Here is a 22,251-nt window from a genome sequence, read left to right on the forward strand (position 1 = left end):
ATCCATAAAACGACTCGTTAAATGAGTCAAGTGACTCGTCTGGTAAAGTGTGTTCTTTGACTATTTTACTGAGTTATGTGACACAACAGATGAGTAACGCGACTAACTGCAGTGAGTCAAATCGACAATGACTAGTAAAGTGAATCAATGCAAATAGATATTAATCAAATGACTAGCCTACACAACGAGTTAAATGACTCCACACAAGCCCGGGTTCTATTAAAATTAAATTACAATTTCATTTTCCTTTATTTTTACGGATATTTCTTTCGGCATTGCCCCAAGCAGGCGAAAAATATCGGTATAGTTACTAAAAACGAATACGATTACACGATTCTAATATGTCACATTTGCCAACAACTTTATGCCTGAGGTATCAACCTCTATATCAGTGAAATGAACTAACGAAATAGTTAGCCGAACAATCAAATAACAAAATATTATATTTCTAAGCCTGTATGATCATTATTGTGTCAGTTTAAAAGTTGAATAATATCGAGTATTTTTTTTTTAAATGAGGTAGTCCATATAAGTATTTTATTCTACCAACTTAAAATATTGTAAATAAAATACATTCGTATTTAATTCATACAAATATAGTAAATGGTCACTAAGAATCAGTTCAATGTACCCAAAACACATTAAAATTTGAAAAGTCTAACGAAATCTTTCGCATTTCCAATTCCATAAGTTGTTTATTTATCCATGACATCACTTTCTCCGTTTCTGCAATGATACAAAAACAAATTTATCAGACTAACAAACATTTCAGTGTTTTAATCATATTTTTTTGCAGCTGATGTTTAAATGGTTTAAATGTCAAATAACACGACACCCACCCTTTCAGTAGGATAAAGCATTTTCTTTATGTCTTCTTTTAATAAAGTTGAACCTACAAAAAACGGCCAACTTACAAGTGAATTTTCGAAGCGTTTTATGTGAGATTTGGTATCAGTTAACATACCATAAAAACTTGCAAAACCCGACAGCCCATTTATGATGCATTATGTAATATTTGGATAAAGAGCTGTCCGTTCTTGCTATAATAGTATAGAAAGGGTAATGAAAAATGAAAATATAAAAAAATACAATCAAGTTACTTCATTCTGAACGAAGTTATGAGTGTTGGAAGATGTAGCGTATTTCCTTGTGTAATTTGTTCTAATACCATGTAGTTAAAAGATTTCCAGATAAATTACTAACTGGATAATAATGATTTCTTAACGACACGAAGATTTAATAAATTTGAATTTGAATTTTTAATAAAAATCAAAATCAGTGGCCTATTTCATATATGCGGCTTAATCTGTATAATAGTAAACACAATATTGTATAAAGCTTTATACAAAACACACAAATGATTCACCATTTTTACGGCAGATACTTGTAGCTGCACTGGATTTTCTTTTAGGTCAACAAGCGTCCAGTTCCGCGTTAGGCGGTATTCTACGGTTAAGTTTAAGGTGTATCTTTCGTGTGTGTGATCTGAAAAAGGAAAAATATGATTGTGTATCAAGTCCGCGGCTAGTGTTTATTGGACAGCGAGTGTATCAAGTCCTCAGTTAACCGATTTCTACCATACACATCATATGTGGTCACGTGGGAGAAATAAGTCCTATTTCTCATGGGATTACTCCGTTTCTTTGGGCAAAAACATCGGGAGCCATCGGGAGAAATTTTTTTTATTTCCATATCGCCGATGATTTTTCCCCAGTGGGAACTAGGCATTAATTCGTGAAATATAGTTAGTGATCTGCCATTTTCCAAATTGTACAAAAGAACTCAATATGAAAGACTGGGTTTTGTTATTAACATTTTGACCCACACTAGATCCCGCTGTATGCCCTTTGCATAATACAGGAAATGGCTGCTGGTTAAGGACGAGAGAGGGGGAGAGAGAGGGGGGGGGGGGGTAACGTCCGCTCGACACAAACTAGGTCATTTCGGGACTAACATGTGGTTCAATTTTATTTCAATAATTCGCTTGCGCGTAGGAGTCTTTAGTAGTGGAGGGGAAACCGGGGGACCCGGAGAAAACCCACGAGATTGGGCAGGCGTTCCTACTCCTTGTCACGTAAAACCGGGGAATCGAAACCACGCCAGTTGACTCAATGGCAGACCTTATGATACAACGCGCACGCGCCAACCCTTCTGGTTAAGGACGATCCCACGCATAAGGTAAACATACAAGTATACAGTATGTCGCATAAACATTATATACTCTTCAAAAAAAGTAGGGGATATTGAAATGCAAATACCTATGCAGGTTGTGATATGATAATCATGCTTTGAGAGGATGTTCACAGATGAATATCTTATCGCCCCAACAGTACCACTGAGCTGCACGTGCGACACGCAATGGGCGTCCTCGCTAGAGGTAAAGGGGCATAATTTATAGGTGAGGCGGTCCCACGTGACCTCATTGTTTACCATACAGCATTGTTTTCCTGTACATTCATTACGAACTGGTGTGTTGACAAACGTTAGTTTTGGTCGTTAATATTGAATTTAATCTCGATACGGGTCTCTTATCATCGATAAGGTCACGTGGAACCGAGTTTTTACTAGCGACGCCTGGTGGGAATTCCTTCAGCGAGGACGCCGATAGCGCCATACACGTGGGAGGGGTTCATTATCAAATTTGACACTTCAAGAAAGGGTTGATGAAAAATGCCGCATGCTGGTTTATCCTATCCATGTTTGCTTTCCGGTACCAACAAACACACAATGCTGATGATAGACCTCGTTCAGATCATTATTACACTAGACCAGGATCGATACATTCGTACACAGGTCCTGCGAAATCGAGGACAAACGGCCAATCAACTTTCTGTAAACTTGTACCAAGTTACAGGAATTCGAGTTACACCCCAAACAATTAGAAATCGGCTACATGCAGCCCATTTGCATGCGCGACGACCGCGTGTTGTACCTCCATTAACTCGCCAGCACATGGCAAACAGGAGTCAATGGTGTAGGCAGTATAGAAATTGGAGTAATCGTCGTGGGCGCGTGTAATGTTCACAGATGAGTCCAGATTTACTCTGGATTTCACCGATAGGCGTGCTCGCGTTTGGAGGCGTATAAATGAGCGTCATGCTAACGTTAACGTCAGACAGCATGACAGATTCGGGCGTGGGTCTGTTATGTTGTGAGGAGGAATCACCATGACTAGCACATCCAGGGCCGTATCTAGCGGGGGTGCAGGGGGTACATTGCACCCCCAGAAAAATAAGGCACCCCGAGAAATGGCGCCCCCCTCAAAAAAAATTGACAACCTTTCAATTATAAAATAATACACTTGATTATGATCACACGGTGATGCTCTTAAGGCACTGATGAATCGGTCGGTTTTAATGGCGCCCACACACCAATGGGTACCTGATTCGTTTGTCCTGATCCAAACTTATGTGAAGGCTATGGGGCGCCACCACAGGTGCGGATCCAAGGAGCCAGGCACCCAGAGCAAATGCCTCTCCCAAAAAATCTGCCGCCCCTGAAAAAAAATCGACCATATAAAATACAAAATTGACTCTTAGATATCACCAGAGTGGCCGAAAAACGTGTTTCCTGCAGCTTTATTTTTCAAACTTTTCTGAGGGAGGATCCCAGACATGGGTGCCGCCCCCATAGGCGAAGTGCCCCTCCTATCACCTCTTTCTGGGTCAGCGCCTGACCCACCACATGACATAAGAGGGTTCGTTTTGGTCGCCCTTATTCACATTTGATAGGGCGTTATCGGTCTTTGGGGGCGCCGCCACCAAATGACATTATTAGAGATTCTCGTTCTGGTCACCCTATCCACAAGACCTTATTGGTATTTCGGACTAGTTCTAGTTCAGCGGACAAGACGTTTCTCATTTTGGTGTGTTTAACATCAAAATGAGAAATAGCGCCGCCGAAATTGACACACGGGAGCGACTTTGATTGCAGCTCGAAGTGGGTGGAAAACGCGTTTGCCGGTCACCGCTCCGCGCTCAGTAACTCGGGCATTATATTGGTGCCCCCACCACCCTGCTGCACCCCCACTTTTAAAATCCTACATACGACCCTGTTCAGTATAGACATACGGAATTTTGGATTAAGCCGCGCATTTTTATTTCAAATACCCCCGCCCCCTCTTTTCACTTTTCAGTGCAAGTAAATATAAATGTGCCAGAAAATTATTTATATATTTGAAAAAAAAACCCCAGTGAACGTGTTTTTCAGTGATATGTAACATAATATCTGGAATTTCGTATTAAGACCCGTATTTTACTTTGAATACCCTAACTCCATCATTCAGTAGAGTTTTGTTTCACTCAACTTTGATCATCTATCAAGGTAAGTAAATATAAATGTGTCAGAATATTATTTATATATTTGAAAAGAGAATTGAAAGTGCTTTTCAGTGATATATCTGGAATTTCGTATTAAGACCCGTATATTTACTTTGAATACTCCTACCCCCATCATTTAATAGATTTTTGTACCATTCGTCTTTGATCACCTCTCAAGGCAATTAAATATAAATGTGCCAGAAAATTATTTATATATTTGAATAGAGCAGTGAACGTGCTTTTCAGTGACGTGTAACATGATATCGGGAATTTCGTATTAAGACCCGTAATTTGCATGGGCGTGGATTTAGGGGGGGGGGCGGCGAATAGGTCTTTGTCACCCACCCCCCTCATGATTTTGATCGCCAGGACAGATTTTCAGGTTTATATCCCCATGATGGTGAGCTTGTTTCTACGTATCTGGAACTGAATCGGGACTTAGAACAAGAATTGCCATTCTTCAAGCGCCAGTTTTCGGCCAAGTGCACGAAGCGTTCCTCATTATATCACCTGAAGTGAGGCAGATATTCCCTTCTGTCGAAGCTCTTCTCATGTAACACTGCTGAACCCTGCTAGTTCCTGCTCAGCCGAGCGATCCTTCAGCACTCTGCGCTGTATCAAAACTTGGCTGCGCAACTCCGTGACGCAAAACCGACTGAACCACTTGATGGCGTGTGCGGTGCATAATGACAAAGAGAACAGTCCTGGTCGTAGAACGAGCGTCTTTGGACGATTCATGAACAATTAATATTTATGCAGCTTTCATGTAGGTAGTCAATTTTTCCATATTGTCATCATATTACCCCTAATTACAGTCTTCATCGAAATAACACTGGTACAGTAAACTGTTTGTAATTATTTATTTCGTTTGGTAATGAAATGTTCCAGGTTCCAGAGTTCGTTCGCCCCCCTACCCCCCCCCCCCCCCCCCATAAAAAAAATAAAAACTTATGACAAATCCACGCCCTTGGTAATTTGGTAGTGAGGGCCACTGGGCTAGCTTGATTCGCAGTTAGTTAAGGGTAAGTATTCTAAGTGAAGAATGAGGAGATAATGAGTGCTGACTTGATCTCGTGGCCACTTCAACATTGATAAATAAAGTCGACAACCAATCTGTTTCACAGAGAATTACGACGTCTTCTCTTACATCTCTGTAAAAGACGACTGCCTTTAACACGTGCCGTCACAGCACGCGGCGTCAATCATTGGCTGAATGGCGCGTGCATTGTTTACGTAAGACATTACTGCTTCGGGCAGAATGCTGCCTTTTAGTCATTTTAAAGGCTCAATACCACTCTTGTTGTAACTGAAAAATATGTCCCAATCTTTATTCTGGTCAACAAATTGTACTATTTTACAATATTCCAATTAATTGATGATACAAATTTCATCTTAACACACCTAATTTAAAAAATTGGAAAAATTCAACTAAATGATTTGAAAAGCCCGACGTAAAGCTTTTCAAATGTGACTTGGATTTAAAAATATTTTTGAACCCTCTGGACAAGTAAAATAGGATTTACTGGATAAATTACACAACAGGTAGGACACTAACACATCTAGTACTTAGAATAAGGCTATTTTTTATTTTCTGGAGCTGTCAAGCCAGCAAGAGTGTTATTGTCCCTTTAATACCTATTTACACACTAAATAGGAAATAATTTTTACCTACAAATACGTCAAACGTGTTTATTTACTTTTCTAATACATCAAAAAAATGTTTAAGAATTTAATTTGTCGGTGGAAAAAAGTTATTATTTGAGACTCATTAAGTCGCATCATAGATCAGGTGTATATATCGTCAATATATACACCTCGACGAGTCGCATTGATGTCATCCTTATCAGTTATTGAAGCGGTCTAGCGAATATTCACTGATCAGTGTGGTCGACAACCCGACACCACGACAACTCGACATTTTTACGCGACAATACGACATTTTTATGCGACATTGCGACATTTTTAATGCATGTTGTGGTGTCGGGTGAAAATGTAGTGTCGGGTTAAAAATGTCGTGATGTCGCCTTATGAAGGGCGACACCACGACATGATACCAATCAGCCACCATACTGAACAGATTGAGAATCTGCAGGCTACATAAATAATTACTGTTACGTATTACACTCTTATCACATTTCCCGCCTTCTGCCTGAACCGGATGTTATGACTCGGATGCTGTCAAGACTGGACATGCGCCAGGTCTTGAACGTCATTGGGTATACTCACTGATCAGTAAGAGAACGGTAGATCGGAGACGGTCCTCCACATTTTTGCACACATGACGTCATCAGGCCCGTAGCCAGCTTGCTGACTGCGTAGAGGCAGTGAAGTTATTAAGGGGGGGGGGGGGCACAGTCTACAGTAGGTATTTTAGAGCTATGGTCGGCAAAATTTTTTTAGGGGTGGGGGAGGGCAAAAAAATGTTATGGGGGGCATTCCCCCCCGGCTTGCCCCCACTGGCTACGGGCCTGGGCGTCATATTATGTGGATTGTGGGGTTAGGGTAAGGTTAGAACCTGCAGATTTTGTCAGTCTTGAAATATAACCAGGACTAGCGCTCACCCTAGCCCTAACCCTGGGTCAAACCTAACCCTAACGCACAATCCACATCTGACGTCATATGCGCAGGACCGTGTCCGATCTAGCGTTCTCCACACTATTCAATAGCTCTTAATGGTGAACACTCTTTCGTAGACACGACAGAGTGACAGGCATAATACCACACTGATCCGCAGTGAATATTTGCTTGGCCGCGACAATCACTGATAAGGATGACATTGATGCGGCTTAATGAGCTAGAAATATTTATCTTTTTCCTGCGACAAATTAAATTCTAAAACAGGTAGGTAAAAATTATTTCCTATTTAGTGTAAATGGGTATTAAAATGACTAAAATGCAGCATTCTCTCCGAAGCAGTTATGGCTTATGTAAACAATGCACGCGTCATTCAGCCAATGATTCACACCGCGTGCTGTGACAGCACGTGTTAAGGCAGTCATCTATGACAGAGGTATTATACGAGACTCGTAATTCTCTGTGAAACAGATTGGCATAAAACATACCAGAGCAGAATGATTGACAGCTGTCAGCCTTCACCTTGGAAATATCAAGGGAAATAATTTGAACAACTGGAGGCAGACCACATTGTCTACTAGATAAATGTTAAAACCCGTTTACCTGCTATTCCAGGCCATGGGTTTAAAGTAGAACAATAAACTAATATAACCTTATTTATATCGCTAACTTTGACAATCGTTTTTCACCCATAACGCCATTAATTCTTCCCCCCCCCCCCCACATACACAAAAAGTGACGAAAGAAAGAAATAAACATTCAATGTTTTAATTTTTCTATATATACCCCCGCCCCCACCCCATCATATTTATATCGTAGATTGGCTCTCACAGCATATTTTTTTTTATATTTAGATTGGCCCCAAGACACGATTTTTATTTAGATTCGTGTCACGGCAGGATTTTCTTCATTGGTCCCAATGATTTTTTTAGGTTATTCCTCACGGCAGGGATTTTGCCTAGATTAATCTCCAGCGGGATTTTTCTGTAAATTAGCGCACACAGGACGATTTTGTAAAGATTGCATGGTCCGGTCTATTTAAATTGTTATAATAATATTAGTATTTCTATGGTCCCAATGATTTTATATAAATTGCCCCTCACAGCAGACTTCTTATTCGGATTAGCCCCCACAACAGGAGTTTTCTTTAGATTATCCATCACATCGGACCCCGAGTTCACAAAGCATTCTCAGACATAAGTTTATAGATATGTCAAACAGATTTTAAACTCGATCAATTAATATTTTATCGTCTATTTTATGTATAATTTTGGTTAGTCTCTCTAATGTTGCCTATTATTAAAAATTCTTACTATGGTTGTATATGTATAATTATTAATTACTATATATACTGTACATTTTCACCCATTATATTTTATTTTGCTTATATAATAGGTATGTGTTTGCCATTATAACTATGTATATACACACATTTTTGTATTAATGATACATACAAATTATTTAGGGAGAGGGGTTTTACATAGGCAGAGCCTGTTCCCCAATCCCATTCAGACAACCTGAATAAAAATATTGTTTAAAAAAAAAAAATTCCCAGACTTAAAAATTTACTCAACTTACAATTAGGGCCTACTGTTTATAAGAAATTCTTTGATCCAGAAACACAAAACTTTACACAGTTTCTTATTCATGTATTTGATACATTAAAACAGCAAAGGTTTTATAAAGGGCTATATTTTAGTTAAAATAAGGCGAACAATTTGGAGTAAATTCTTAACTTAAGTTTGAGAATGCTTTTTTTCAGTTTGGCTTTCACAGCAAGATCTTTCTTAAAACATGCATTTTGCAAGAGCTAAATCTGCCTATTGCAGGTCTTTCTTTAGGCCTGAAATGTTTTCTAAAGTAATAATTAGACATTAATTAACTGATCCAAGCCTTAATCAACTCTCGATGGCATTAGATTTCTCCGATATTAAATAGATTAGAATGGTTCAGCGATACTTTGATTTAATCAAATTATATGGAGGACCGAGACTTAGCTTCGATCATCCAGTACGGTGGTTGAAATTATTGCACACGTCTGTCAAGCCTTCAAAGGCTAATATCTTCGCTTGCAATAGAATAATTTGAATGAAATTTTCAAATTATTCATTTTACATCATCTTCTTTAGAACTATTATAGCAAGAATGGCTAGTTCTTTATCTAAATCTTACATAATGTGATTGGTGCCCACACCATAATTCTCTATAGATTGCCCCATCCCACCCTTCAATAAGATTTTTCTATAGATTACTATAACAGCATATTTATTACCATTACAGCATATATTATTACAGCATATTTATAGTGCACCCTTTCATATACCGTGTTCAGTGGCACTTTACTAAGTGACAATGTAACCATATAAAAAAACACAAAAAAAAAAAAAAAAAAAAAAAAAAATCCTACAACAAAACAAACCAACCAACAAAATTATGGACATATATTATCAGTTGTATGCGGTGTCAGTTAAAGCAAGTTAAAATAAACGTGTTAAGTTGTTTATTAAAAGAATATAGAGATGTAGATGTACACGGCCTTATACTAAATGGAAGATTATTCCATAAAACAGGCAGTTGATAACTCAAAGAGCCCCAACCATAAGAGACAAATTAAACAGGTTTGGCTTTTAAAAGTAGTTTATCTTATGTAGTCTATGAATGGTCGGCGCATACTGATGTAAGTCGCCTTTCATCATACATGGCACAAATTATTATTTCTATTCCAGTAATTACGTCATCAGAAACATCATTTGCCTGTCCCAGCTCTTCAAAAATTGTTAAAAAGTTGGAATTATCTTGTAAAAGAAAAACAGATGGTCATTACCACTGAAAGCATGAAGGCCTTATAGATATTCCTAGACACTTATATCAAGATTAGTATTGAAAGTGTCGAGAATATCCAAGAACTTACTCCTCTTCGCATTGCATATTAATGGAGGCGCTGAAACAAATTGTATTTTGTGTTCTTGCTCGGGCGAAATAGACATCCAAATCGTTCTCCTCGCAAACGATGATCCCAAAATACACATTTTGATCGATAATGAGACGGACAAAGGTAGAAAATATTGCGGAAGGCGACTTACATCAGTAGAGGACGCTAGAAGAAAGATTTTCTGGGTAAAAATTTCAAATGGCTGGAATGAAGATTTACAATGTGAACTGGTATCTGAAGCATTTCCAAAGGACATATGAGAGCTGTTGGTAAGCAACCAAGAAGATATTTATCTCGCTCATATAATGAACTTTTGATTTTGAATATTCTGATGAAGACTAAGAATAAACTAATATCTAAACATGTCTCTCTGATTTACTGTGTTTTTTTATTTACATTTCCAGACCTCTTGAAAAGTTCCATCATAATTTAATACTTTGAATGACCAAATATAGGTACTGAACGAAATGCTAATGAGAAACACTTTTAAGGTCAATATTGAACCAAATGATTTCTGTCCACAAAAATGCATGTTGCCCCCCCCCCCCATGAGCACTCATCCCGGCGCCCCCCCCCCCCACACACACACACACAGTCGGAATCTTATACACATATTTGTAGAGATGTTTCATCAAGTTCTAAGAACATCATCATTTAAATCAACGTGAATTCATTTCCCGCCAATTCCCCCCCCCCCCTTTCCACACAAGCACACCTGCAACCACCCATCCCACCTCGCCACAAATCAAAACAGTTGTCCAGGGGCATCATATACACTTATTTAGAGATGTACAATCCTAGAAATATATGTTTTAAGAATCTTGGTGTCTTCCTGGATTCTGGACTAACTATGGAGAAACACATTAGTTATTTATGCTCAATCTGCAATTTTCACTTGAGAAACATAGGTGCAATTCGTCATTTTCTGACAAATGAATCCGCAGCAATTTTAATCAGATCTTTGGTAATGTCACGATTAGATTACTGCAACAGCTTACTAACTGGTGTGTCATTGGAGCAGTTATCCAAATTACAAAAATTACAGAACAGAGCAGCCAGAATTGTGACCAGAACTAAACCGCGAGAACACATTACTCCAGTATTGAAATCGTTGCATTGGCTACAACTTCGTGAAAGGATTGATTATAAAATTCTGTCGCTCACCTACCAATCAGTCCACAAAACCTCTCCAGATTACATTCAAGATCTCACAGTACAATATGTGCCGAACAGAATGCTAAGATCTTCAAAGCAATCACGTTTATATAAACCTGACATCAATTTAAAAACATTTGGTGCGCGATCGTTTGGTTATACATCAGCTGCTTTGTGGAATGAACTACCCGAAGATATCATAAGTTCCTCATCACTAGATATATTCAAATCAAGAATAAAAACTTACTTATTTAGACGCTATATATAACTCGTAGTGAGATAACTTTTTAATGCGCTTCGAGCATACTGAGGTGTGGTGTTACAGCGCTATATAAATATTATTATTATTATTATTATTTTATTATTATTATATATAACATCATCAACATTTATGTCAACATAATCACATTTTCCCGCAATTGTAGACATAGGACCCCCCATATCCCTCAAACGCCTGATCACCACCTAGATTCGGAATCTACGCAAAAAACTGGTCTAGAAAAACTTGGTCTCATAAATTCACAGCTCGGGTGGCGATCGCCCCCCCCCCCCCTTCAGCCACCGGACTACAAGGGAACTTTTACGTGCACGCCACCTCGGTTATTCTTTCTATCCGAACGACTAGGCAGCTGACCTTGCCAGGCCCTATGTTTTGCACTACTCAATGACAAGGGGAAACCACGCCGGAAAACCGAGATGAATTTTCTTGGTCAAATGTAATACTTTTAGTAGAATTTTTGCTCGAGAAATAACATATTCGCATAATATGTGATATGTACTTAAAATACTTAAATCAACTTAGTCTGTAATTGATAGTTGACACATAAAAAAGAGCGATTTATCGAAAACATATGTCACTCATTTACCACCGAATTACACGTGAGTGGAATTATTCTAATTGCATCATTTGATTTAAAGTAACCAATCATTTTGTTAATTACACAAGTTCAGGGCCATGATCACGCGTTATTGTGCATGATATTCACTTACCTTTAAAAGAAACCGGGGAACCCTGTAAGTCAGACTTGCATTAGATTCCAGAGATCGAGGGTACATCTGAGTTCCTAGACAGCCGAGAGGCTGGATAGGGTGGAGAAGTGGTTTTAGCTATATAGTATTGTAATTTGTGCTATGCTTGTATACCTGTATTCAGTTATATGCTATATAAAATGTAGAAGCGAACTATGCATTATTATTCCTGGTAAGACAAAGGTCTTAAGAAACTGGAAGAAGTAAATACACAACGTGAAGCAGAAGTAAAGACAGCTAGAGACAAATTCTAGACGATCACAAGGCTACAGAAATATGTAGTAAGAAAAGATGCATGGGTTCTACGTAGGATGTGGCGACCGGTTTCCCATAGACGCTCTCCACGTCAGACAGAAAGACTCATGGTGCTACATATTCTATTTGGTGCACGTGACTACGAGATCGAGTAACCTGGAAGAAGAATACATATTCTATTTGGTTGCCGTGACAGTTTCGACCTTTAGGGTAAGCAGAAAATTTGGAAGAAGATTAGAAGAAAAGAGAGTATGCATCACACGTTGGATGTGGGGAGTTCTCCCGTAATATTTTCCACATCTAACCAGTGACTGCATAGCACTGCATAGTCTTACATATTCTATTTGGTGCCGTAACGGAGTTTCGACCTTTGGGGTAAGAAGTCACTTTAGAAGAAGAATACATATTTGAAGACGTTACGAAGAAAACCTGTACAATCCAGCAACAGAACAATTCTGGTGAAGATATTCGAAAAATTGGGTAAATACATTTTGTTTGGTAAATTAAATGTGTTAAATTTGTTTAAAGACCAAATAATATTAATTTAAAGTTAAAATCTGATTAGAATCTAAGTATTTAAAATTTAACTGTATAGAGAATAAATTAGAGTCATTCATAAGTTTAGATTGATAGGTTTATTAAACAATATAATTTCATGAGTTAGGTATGTATATTGCCGGGTTAACATGACCTGTAGTAAATTAGAGTAAAATTAAAGTTAAAGTGAGGGTCTTTAGGGAGTAGGTTTAAAAAAATAAATGTTTTGATATAACTAAGGAATAATAAGGAAACGGAATAGGGAATAAAATAAGGAACTAATGTTGTCTCCGGATCGCAGTGAGAAAGAAGGCAGAGCTAAGGATGAAATTTGTGAGTGATTAACTCTAGTTTCCTAGTTGGCCGTGGTTTCTACTGTGATTCGTTAATTTGTGTTTTTGTGTTGTTTCGTATATGTGTGTTCAGCTATATAATTTTGAGGTCCTTAGTCCAGGCCTTAGAGTTGTTGTAATTTAACTTTTGATTAAAAAGTTGGGTTATGTAAAAAATCCCATATGGTTCATCTAGGGATGTTGGTTATAGTTTTCCTGGGAAAAAACTAAAATTAACGGCTCGTTAAATTGTGAGATTATCACAAAGTCATTAATACGAGTTTTATAGGAGGTTAGAGTTAAGAATACAACACTTTTTTTTAGAAAAGTGGAGTATACGGTAGATTTTGTCCGTATATAATTTTATGTAATTAAATTTTTGCTTAGAAACGTAATATTAACGTTTAATATATACTGCTAATTGCTTTAAGCTGTCGACATGTACGCAAGGATTAGAATGTGTAATTTGACATGAGGTCGAATTATTATAAACAATATGTTCTAACACTGTGTTAAATTTGACGTGTGTAAAAGTCACGGATTGCATTAATATAATATATAGGATATAGTTAGGTATGTTCTAATTGTTTTGTTTATAGAATATAGACTGGTGTTCCGAGGGAGTGAAGTGCACGTCACTTGCTTTGAACATGATTCTAAATAATGTTTATATACATGTAATACTAATAATGGAATAGGAACTGTAGGATGAAATGGAATGTCATTCATATACGTACTGGCCATATTTGATTGACAGTTCTATTCTAAATAACGTGTTAGGTGATACTAATGTGGAATAAGTAACCATGGGCTTGTTTCATGTATTGGTTTTTGACTAACATACAAAATGGTGGATTATAATGATTAGGTCAAAAAGGTCACATTACTGACGGTGAAATATAAAATAACAATGTATGAATTCTAAAACAGAAACGGAAATTAAAAAACATAAACGTAATTCTAAAATTGTCCATTACTGATCGAGTTAGGTCAAGAGGTCAAACTTAGTTTGAAGTTTTATAGTTAAAGGGACACATCAAAGTTTATTAATACTTAAATAAAGTTAATTTTAATTAAGAGTAAGATTTACAAATAATTTTTCGAAATAATAATGTTAGATTAATATGAAAATAAAGTTTTAATAATTTAGGAATAGTTAGTTCTTGGTCTGATGGCAATGACAGGTTTGATTGACGGATAAAATTGTACAACCCATACTTAGAAGGAAAAAAGAAAGTTTCAACTTGATACTATGGTAGCTGAAACAGACCAATACAAATCCAAGAAGAAGAAATGGTTTATCAGTTTACTAAATTGAGATTTCCTGAGACAGAATTTGAAGTGAAACCTGAACTTTATAAACATTACGTGATGTGTTATAGTGTTTTGAAATTAGGACACTTGAAGATTTAAAAAAGACAATTTGTGTTTTCTGTGTTTGGGCTTAGTGAATTTTCATAGGATTTTACAGTGTTGAACCTTTTGGAGAACTTTTTCATGCAACTTTTGATTTTTGATTATGTGTGTTTGTGTTTTCAGTTTTGTTATATAGTATAGTATCATTGATATTTGCCTGTTGCATGAATAATTATAGGGTTTAGCACATAGACGTTTTAAGAGTCTCCTACCTGTTCATTTAGCATAAATCTTAGAAGGCGGGGAGGTGATAATTATATATGTTGATTTTCTAGATTTCTGCTACATTTATGAATAGTTATATAATTCTACAGATGTTGGTATGGTTATTGTAAAGGATTCAAGGGATCTTTTACCCAATACCGAGCAAAAAGTCTTAAAGAAAGGGACGAATGTAATACTTTTAGTAGAATTTTTGCTCGAGAAATAACATATTCGCATAATATGTGATATGTACTTAAAATACTTAAATCAACTTAGTCTGTAATTGATAGTTGACACATAAAAAAGAGCGATTTATCGAAAACATATGTCACTCATTTACCACCGAATTACACGTGAGTGGAATTATTCTAATTGCATCATTTGATTTAAAGTAACCAATCATTTTGTTAATTACACAAGTTCAGGGCCATGATCACGCGTTATTGTGCATGATATTCACTTACCTTTAAAAGAAACCGGGGAACCCTGTAAGTCAGACTTGCATTAGATTCCAGAGATCGAGGGTACATCTGAGTTCCTAGACAGCCGATAGGCTGGATAGGGTGGAGAAGTGGTTTTAGCTATATAGTATTGTAATTTGTGCTATGCTTGTATACCTGTATTCAGTTATATGCTATATAAAATGTAGAAGCGAACTATGCATTATTATTCCTGGTAAGACAAACGTCTTAAGAAACTGGAAGAAGTAAATACACAACGTGAAGCAGAAGTAAAGACAGCTAGAGACAAATTCTAGACGATCACAAGGCTACAGAAATATGTAGTAAGAAAAGATGCATGGGTTCTACGTAGGATGTGGCGACCGGATTCCCATAGACGCTCTCCACGTCAGACAGAAAGACTCATGGTGCTACATATTACCGGAAACAAACAATGGGCACTTTATTACTTTTAGTATGTAAGCTGAATTTTTGTCAAAGAATAAACCCATTTACATAATTTCTACTTTGGCATTAGACTTTTCAATAGACTATTAGAGCATCATCCTGATGAAAAAATCAAAATAGAACAAAATTAAAATGCAAATAAATGATGCTTTATTTATAAAGATGCATTATGTTACTTAGACTAAAGCTAATTTTGCTTAATGCAGATCGTTACATTTATTCACTTGCCAAGCCCATAGCATTATCAACTCCCTAGTCCCATCAGCCATGACCCCTGTCGATAATAATACAGTGCCAAATCACAGTTGACATCTTGATAACATTACAAATTAGGTGAAAATAAAAATAAGTTGGACTTTTAGCTTAAACGCCTTATGTCCACCCTTCAAGTATCGGCATACCATACAATGGCATATTACTTATGAAGACCTACTCAGAAAAAAATGTCAACATTTGTTACCAGGCCTAGATGTCGAAACCTCCAAAATATAGTTTGTTCCATGATTTCTGACCGAAAAGCCGACAGATTTACAATACGGAATGGACTACAAGTTTGGTAGTTGCAACTAAATGGAAATCACATTTTGACAAATGAAAAATGTAATTTGGCAAAATGAAGTGAAATAGGGTTTAACGTCCTACTGTTCTTCTCAGACTGGGCTAATGAAGATGGGCATCCTACAGTATGCAATGAGGGAAATTTTGCCCGAGCAGCGGCACTATGGCCTATACTCTTAGGCTATTATATCGAATTCCAACTGCCAAGGGATCCTTTAAATGTGCACGCCAATGTATAGTCGGGACCTAGGATTTCCGTCCGTTCCGAAAGACTAGACAGCTGTCCTTGTCAGACCCTCCTTCCACCACCACTGACAAAGGGAAACCACGTCGGAAAAATCCGATGAACTTTCTCGTCCAATGAACAATGCGTAATTTTGGCAAAACATAAATTATAGGCCTACTTATCGATATCAAAAGACGCTTCCTACTGATGCATTGAAATTCCTGATCTTTCGTGATATATTATTTGTGTCGTCGCGTGTACTTCTGTCGCTTTAATATATATAATTTCTCGGTTTCCTAATCGAATTAAACATCTATCGGATCGCCATTTCGCTGATACGTATTGTGATCATTGTCATGTGGAGACGGCGACCTTCACCGATCATGTCAAGGCGCAATCTGTTTCACAGAGAATTACGAGTCTCGTATAATCGGCCAAGCAAATATTCACTGCGAATCAGTGTGGTCAAGGCGTGGTTATGCTTTTTAATTCCCGCCTACAAATAGGTTAGAATTTCTGCTCAACTAGCTATTGGTAGCTCCTCCCCTTTTTGGTATTTCGCTAGATACGATATAGCATCAAAATTAATAGTCTCAATATCAAAAAGACTAAATAATCGTGTATTATCTGTTTTCATTTTTGTTTTGTGTGTTTGGAATGGCTAATACTGATAACATAGAAGAAAGTTTGTCAATAACAGACATAAATTTTGTGTGTTATTATTCAGATTGTGAACCTTAATGTATTTCCTGCTAATTCATTTTTTACGTCCATCATTTAAGTGTCAATGTCACTAGACTAGTACATTTTGATGAGATGTATAGATTGGATTGGATTTGGATTAGGTTTAGGCCTAGTCTTTTACTTCATGGAAATAGCAACTAGAACTAATACTGTAATAGAAGAATTGAATGTTAATCATTATTAATGAATTAATGTAAATGATTTAGGATTATCTAAAAATAAATAAATTTCAGAAATATTAGTAGGCATCAGCATAGATGTGTTAAGTGTTATAAATAATATGTGGTCATTGCTAGTCACCCTTAACATCCCCTGAAAATTTCAAGTCTCTACGACAACGGGAACTGGTAGAGGTGGTAGAGGTGCGAAAGTGCAATAGCGCCAAATATGTCAGGGTCCAGGGGACACATGGAATGTCAATGTATTAAAATACAAATAGTAAATATTAATCCAAAAAGCTTCTATATTTATTTATTAGATCTATATAATTATATATATAATATAATTTAAGTTGCTATGGCTAATTTGACTGAGGGAGTGGGTGGGGGGGTCTAGTGGTTTAATGCGTGCATGTGAAATAATAAGGTCTGTCATTGAGTTGCGAGTGTCGTGGTTTTGTTTCCCGACCTCTTGAACGTGATAAGGAGTGGGCCTAGGGTCACCTGTCCAACCTCCTGGATTTTCACCGGGTCCTCCATTTTCCTCCAACTGCTAAAGGCCCTATGAGCAAACAAATTATTGAAATAAATTGAAATATGCATTATAGTTCCGAAATGACCCTTTTCCCTCTCTCTCTTGACAGAGGGTTGGGGAGACTCAGTAGGCTTACATATAGCCACTATAGGCTTCTACTATTCGGTTCAAGTAAAAAATATGAGTTGATTATAGAGCTCACAATTATTATCCGATTTAAAAAACGTTCGTATGTATCACTGTTACACCATAATGTCGGTTGAGTTCAAGTTTTGTGAAAATCAGATCAAATCTGCCGGACAAAATGGTCGCCCTCGTACGCAAATAGTGTAAACATCTTGTATATCAAGATTTTGGATCCTGTAGAGGTCACAGTTTTGATACAATTTTGATGAAACTTGAAATGCATGTTTATATCCCAAAGGTCTCGGTTCCTTTCGATATTCACGCATATTGGATTGCAACCTCCTGATTGTACGAAAATCACATTTTTAGCTTCGAATATATCACCGTTACACACTAGGATCTTGGTTCCTTTTGATAATCATGCATATCTGAGCGTAACTTACTAGATTATGGCCCCTGATTGTTGAATGAAGGTTGAATTCAAATTTCGGGTAAATCGAATAGAAACTGCCCAACAAAATGGCAAATTGTGTAAAAGTATGTAATACGAAGTTTGTGGACCCTCTAGAGGTCACAATTTTTATCCATTTTGCTGAAGCTTAAAACATATCTTTATATCCCAAAGATCTCAGTCCCTTTTGATATTTGCACATTTCAGACTATAACTTTCTGAATTATGGCCCCTGATTGTACAAAAAATTGCTTTTGTTTTTAGCTTGTTCTCTATCCATCTGTTTGAAAATGTGGACGTCTCTTGCCTGGCAGCTGCTGGTTATTGTTTTTGCTGCATGCTATAACTCTTTTCAGTTTCGGCCACACATATATACTCTTCAAAAAAAGGAGGGGATATTGAAATGCAAATACCTATGCATGGACACTTGACATGCTTTGAGAGTATGTTCACAGATGAAGAACTTATCGCCCAAACAGAACAACTGAGCTGCACATGCGACACGCAATAGCGCCATACACGTGGGAGGGGTTCGTTGTCAAATTTGACACTTCATGGAAGGGTTGATGAAAACTGCCACGTGCTGGTTTATCTATCCATGTTTGCTTTCCTATTGGTTCTTGCTTAAGATTTACTGTTTAGGGTATCTTTACTTTAGTGTATTATGTTTGATTTGATCGGGAGACGTGTTCGTCAATGTCAACCGACAACACTGCAAGAATTGGCCGTGGCACTTCAAAAGGAGTGGGTCAGATTGCCCCAAATCGTGATTGGATGGTTGATTAGGAGCATGTCACGACGAATTGCTGAATGTCTGAGGATTGGTAGAGCAATTACTCATTATTAAGACAAAAATCAAAAACGTCCATTTTCACTTTTGACGCTGTATCTCTTTGCGAGTGAAATGGACCGTCAGATAAGCCGCCCATATGAACTGTTTATGTACATGTGTAGGCAATTGGCCTGTTATTAACATACACTGGTTACCTCTAATAAAAACAGCAGTGCATTTCCACAGTTTTGTATTGTTTCTGAATGTCCCAGTCCCCAACTTTTTTTGAAGAGTATATTACATATATTTCTACATTTTATGACCGGAGTCCTGCATTAGGCACCGTATGTTTACATTTTTTATTTTACCACTGTACTGTAGTGTAAGTAGTGTATAATACTACAGTGTTCCCAAAATGTGCAGTGATTTACTTTAACCAAAATAACTTGGCAGTTCAATAGAATGAGAAGAGTAATACAAGGAAATTTTCGTTTTATGTCTGAGGACATAAATGTAGTATGATTAGCTATGTTCTCTTTATTGTTTGTGTAAGGAAGTCAGTGTTTTTATACGCCCACATGAAAATGTGGACGTATATTGTCGTCGCACCCATCCGTCCATCATCCACAATTTGTTATCATCCAATTGTTTTAGAATTGATATATGCTGTTTACATTAGTGAGATGAAGAAGCCTATTTAATTTCAATAATTTATGTTTATTATGCCAGGAGTTATGGCCCTTGTTTCACTTTGTTGAACCTTGTGAACGCTCTAACGCCAAAAGTTATCATCCGATCTTTGTGAAATTTATATGCATTATTTAAATTAGTGAAACAGAGAATCCTGTTGAATTTCAACAATTTCTGTTTATTACTTCTGGAGTTATGACCCTTGTTTCACTTTGTTGAACCTTATGAAAGCTTTAACGCCAAAAGTTACCATCCGATCTGTATGAAATTTATATGCATCATTTAGATTAGTGAAACCATGAAGTCTATTGAATTTCAGCAATTTACATTAATTACTTCTAGAGTTATGGCCCTTGTTTGACTTTGTTTAACTTATTAATGCTCGATTAATGAAAGTTATCATCCAATAAGCATGAAATTTATATACATCATTTAAATTTGTGAAATGGAGGTCTGTTGAATTTCAGCAATTTCTAGAGTTATGGACATTGTTTTACTTTGTGAACCATGTGAATGTTCAAATGACAAAAATTATCGTCGACGTCCGATCTGTATGAAATTTATATGCATTATTTAAATTAGTAAAACGAAAAAGCCTGTCAAATTTCAAAATTGTAAATTACTTCCAGAGTTAAGGCCCTTGTTTCAGTTTGTAGAACCTTGTGAAACCCTCAAACGACAGAAATTATCATCTGATCTGCATGAAACTGTCATGTAAATGCCTCATATTACCTACCACAGAATAAATATGCGACAACCCTTGTCAACCGCACTGACGATTCAGCTGTAGTGGGCGTATGTTTTGTTGCCAGGCAACCTATCTTTAAACTATTATAGCTAAAAACGTGATTTTTCGTATAATCAGGGGGCATTATCCAGGACTGTCAACTCTTTATCTAATCTCCTATAATGCCCCTTTAATAAAAACAATACTTTGATTTGAATATATGTGTTTTCGGATGTAAAGACAAATTTACATTAGTTTTATGACCAGATCCTATCCGCGCAAATACACACACCAAATGTTGGATAGGTTTGGGGTCTACAGACAATGCATGTTATCATGTACTTCCATATTTAGAAAAATATCAATTAAAAGTAATCAGTTTTCTGTCTCATCATGTTAGAACTATTTTTATGATCGTATTCATTCATTGGAATCAATTAATATTCAAAAATATATTGATTTGAAAGATTTACATTTTTTAGAATTGTGAAATTGCAATTGAATCAAGATGGTCCAAAAATTGATCATTTGAATTGCATGGCATTCTGCATTTGATACGATCATTCTGGCTAAGTAAATACTTAAAATAGTGTCATTACAGATAACAACTTAGCCATTTGACCACACATACACACACACACACACACCCACACCAATATATTTCAAAGAATGCTTATGTACCTTATTATACAAAAAGTGGCTTGAAAAGTCTCAAGCAAAGTCACACTTGTTATATTTGAACAAGTCAGTTTTTTCAATGGCCTACATATTGGACATAAAATTTACCTTTTATTTTTTTTTAAAGGCAGTAAAGTGGGATTAGGATATTAAACTACATTTTCATTTGTGAATGATAAAATTTTGAAAGATAGCTCTATTTAGTGTGGATTAATTTTAATGCTATTGTAAAAGTTTAACTTTACTATTATGTATGCAGGAAACTAGAACTTGAGAAATCATACATTTGACTGTATAAGAATGGGATGACCAACATTCGGCACATGCACCAAATGTGAGGCATTGGATGATTTGAAGTTGTGCATTGCATCCCTCTGATAATAATAAATATTAGTGAATGTTATCTTCTTTCACAATAATCTGTTCTCAATTATTGATATGCTTTATATAAATCAAAATAGGACTTTTGTTATGCAATTATTTGCCCCTGAATTCGTGTATGAAAAAATTGATGCATGGTATGTAAAAGATTGGCCACCCCTGAATTAGAATATGATATTTGACAAGATGGACTGTTATTACATGCTTGATACAATGTTATATGCAATACAAAATTCTTGAGAATTGAATTGATTAATTAGAAAGTTTTATCTCAGCTACAACCCTTCTTTGGACATCTAATTTTTTATGGCTTAAAGATCACCGGAAAAGCTTCATAATTATTTTGAATAATGCAAATAATTATGTTAACGTATCCATTCCATAAGTATAACACTATCCCGAATGTCAATGTTACCGGAACATGCCACAGGTAAATTTCAGACGGTAGATTTCAGACATTCTCCGTGAGTAGTCGTAACTTTCGGCCAGTCAACAAGTCATGACGTAATTTTAGTCTTTCTGCTAATTTTCTGGTCTATATTTC

At 36.6% G+C, this 22,251-nt stretch overlaps 1 protein-coding gene and 1 long non-coding RNA gene across 8 annotated transcripts in view; one reads left to right on the plus strand and one right to left on the minus strand.

Annotated features, from left to right (window-relative positions):
• Positions 1–533: 533 nt before the first annotated feature.
• Positions 534–7,425, minus strand: LOC126821133 (uncharacterized). Its single transcript, XR_007680261.1, has 3 exons — positions 7,382–7,425; positions 1,367–1,485; positions 534–726 (listed from the first exon to the last, which is right to left on the minus strand). It is a non-coding gene; the product is annotated as an uncharacterized LOC126821133 (long non-coding RNA).
• Positions 6,712–22,251, plus strand: part of LOC126821131 (kelch domain-containing protein 3) — a 39,825-nt gene continuing 24,285 nt past the window's right edge. For 3 of the 7 annotated variants that reach the window (XM_056101152.1, XM_050549468.2, XM_050549469.2), the window contains exon 1: positions 17,011–17,156. The gene's annotated coding sequence lies outside the window, so the exon portion shown is untranslated. Of the gene's footprint in view, positions 7,161–17,010; positions 17,188–21,201; positions 21,661–22,251 lie in introns of those variants that run through there. The other 4 variants (XM_050549465.2, XM_050549466.2, XM_056101153.1 and 1 more) reach the window with 4 other exon arrangements.

Source organism: Patella vulgata, chromosome 5, assembly GCF_932274485.2.
Source record: "Patella vulgata chromosome 5, xgPatVulg1.2, whole genome shotgun sequence".
In the NCBI taxonomy this organism is placed as follows: domain Eukaryota; kingdom Metazoa; phylum Mollusca; class Gastropoda; family Patellidae; genus Patella; species Patella vulgata.